The 2,887-nt window shown below is 46.8% G+C and overlaps 1 protein-coding gene across 1 annotated transcript in view; it reads left to right on the top strand.

Annotated features, from left to right (window-relative positions):
• LOC113214253 (uncharacterized) overlaps positions 1-2,887 on the top strand; it is a 23,764-nt gene that overhangs the window by 463 nt on the left and 20,414 nt on the right. The window lies entirely within an intron of this gene.

The following is a 2,887-nucleotide window of genomic DNA, read 5'->3' as shown; positions in this document are numbered from 1 at the left end:
CCCTCCCCCTCATACCGCGCCTGAGGTTTACGAATACGCTCAATTCCCCTAGGGTAACTCGTGAAAGTAGAGGTCTCTGCACTCTAAATGTCCAAGGACAATTTTTGTAACTAGCACCGGACTTCTGTGTGCATAACTAGCTCAGATACAATATTGTAACTACCAACACACATTTAGTGACTAGCAAGTCACAATATTGTATCTGCATTCAGTTATGCACGCAGAAGTCCGGTGCTAGTTACAAAAATTGTCCTTGACATTTAGAGTGTGGGCGAAAATTTCGTCCGGTTGGCTCTATCTCTAACCGTTTGGGCGCTGGAGGGTCTTTTCTGACGGAAATAAGTCAGAAATTGCAGTAGTGAACAATAAGTTGTAGAAGGAGGCCTAAAATCGCAAAATAGGGAAGAAAATCCACCCCCCCATCCCACCCCCCACCCCCAAAAAACGTTTCAAAAGCAGAAGGGTATGGGTTGTAGTCGCGTTGCTTCACCGTTACATCCCTACGGGGCAAACTTTAAAAACGACGGGTTTTAGCGGGCCGAAGGCCGTTACATCATTTGATTATGTTCTCCAGCAAAACGCCGTGACGAAAATGGTCGGGCTGCAGGCCCAACCATCGCCGCCGGCAGGCCAAGCAGGCCCGGCCCCTGCCGAACGGAGTTGCCGGTGGAGCGAAGCGGAGCTGGCAACTCCGTGTGGCGGGAGGGCGGGCCTGCTTGTTCCTATTTTATTTTTTATTTTTTTGTAATGAAATTCTCTGTGTCAACCCTGGGCCACACGCAACGTGTCTAAAGTGTTTGTCGTCGTCTTTGCGTTCCGGCAGGTGCGTGTCTCTAGTGGATGCCGACGGGGACGCCTGCTTCGTGCTGTCGGCCGAGTGCGGCGGCGCGCCCTGCAGGGTGGCGGTGGATCGCAGCGACCGCTCGCAGCCCGTAGTGCGACTGGTGGCCCAGCAGCCGGGCGAGCTCCAGCTGAAGCTCTTCAATCCCAGCGCGCTCACGCCCACCTACTTCATGGTGCGGCGGCTGCAGGACGACCATCCTCGGTGAGTGAGGGTTCAGGGTTCGGAATGTCACTTTCAAATTGTTACACACTTATTTCCTCATGGATGAGCTATCCGTATGTTACGGTGCGTTTTGTGCAAACGTATCATATGGATCACAAATCATCAATAATACGGTCTACATTAATGTCCCTCTCGAAGCTGGCTCGCTCGAAGCTGAAATTTTGAGACGGACCCTGCTTAAGGATGGAGGTTTACAACCTGGCGATCTCGCGCGAGCTCGGACGACAAAGCATTTACAACCGCCTGAAATTTAGTAACCCCGTTTTTAACTAAATATGGTCGCACCAATGAAATTAAGTCAGCTAGACTAAATTACTTCATCGTCACGAGTAAATTTTGGTCCCCAGAGCTAAAATTTCATCGGTTTAGAATTTGTTTCTCTGGACTAAACAGTCTTCTGAGTGTGATTAACCCCCTTGGTGAGTGGTAGACCCGTCGACAACCGCCAACTAACCCTCCTGTCCCGTTGCAGTGATTCCCAGGTTGGCCACAACGACGGCGATGTGGTGAACGATTTCAACATACTTCTTCCCCTGGCGCGCGGCAAAATCGATAGAGATAAGTCGACAGAGGCCGCCATGGTGGTGGAGGCAGTTACCTCCGAGGGAGGGGCGAAGATAATGGAGTCCGACCAAGAGGCTAAAACTACTCCCCGGACCAGGTTAGTAGCGTGTCTTATCAGCTATTTCCATTCTCCCCAAAAATTGCGATTGGGGAAAATTTGTCGTATTAAATTCCAAATCCGAGAACGTGAGACATTTCAGAGTTCTCTGGTTACAATTATCATTTTCAAACCTGCACCCAGAAGACCCCGTAACTTTGAATTCACGAAATCACGAACTGACTATATTTTGGTTGATTAGAGGAAAAAAAATCTTTAATTCAATTAAAATTTGTTCAATCTGACAAAACTTTCGTCTCGTCATAGAACTTTTTTCGTTGTATGAACGAGAAAGTTCTCTCTTGTTTCTGGCACGAAATTTTAGTTGTATTCAACAACATTTCTTTTATTCAAAGAAACGTTTTTTCGCGAGGGAGTTTTACCTTGCGTCTGTACATACCTGACCTGGGTATTACATGGTATTACGCACAATGTAATACCAAAAAATGTTATAAGCTTTAAAATGGTATTTTTTTCCATGTAATACCGGCGTAATACAGTGTAATACGGAGTACTGATTCAGACTCAGTTGCATTACGGCTGTACGACGCACGTGCTCGTTTGAAGCGCCAGGAAAAATCGGTGGCATAAGATGTAAATTTTCTGAAAATGCCAAACGATAGGTGAAGCATTTCTGCGTTGTTTGCCGCTTTCAGAGAATGTTTATCTTTAGACCACCGATTTTTCCTAGCGCTTCAAACGTCCATATACGTCGCGCAGCCAAAATGCAACTTAGTAGTCTTTCCTGCAGCCTTCCGCCGACTGAGCCGTTTTCTGTAGCCGTCGCTCGGCCAAGCCTTTCTCTGCAGCGGTCGCGCGGCTGGGCCTTTCTCGACGGAAGGTATCGAATATCTGATTCGAAAATGCACACTTACGGATGTAGAACACGTTGTTTGAGCACTTAAACATGTGTAATTTGGAAATTGGGAGATGAACACTCGCACGTATGTAACTTCGAATTGCACACTTTGCTGTGTTGGTTTGTTTTTAAATCTTTACATCAAATTTTAAAGTTTGAATACTTTTCTAAATAACAATAACAGACGATTTTGGGCACGCCATCATTAACCATGTTCAAATATTCTCACTCGCGCGGGAACAGCCGATCGGATCGTTGGGAACAGTATGGAAAATCGCGCAGCACGCTCAGATATTATTTA

This window comes from Frankliniella occidentalis, unplaced genomic scaffold (assembly GCF_000697945.3).
Source record: "Frankliniella occidentalis isolate FOCC.00 unplaced genomic scaffold, Focc_3.1 Scaffold356, whole genome shotgun sequence".
Lineage (NCBI taxonomy): Eukaryota > Metazoa > Arthropoda > Insecta > Thysanoptera > Thripidae > Frankliniella > Frankliniella occidentalis.
This window is presented reverse-complemented; position numbering and strand designations above follow the sequence as displayed.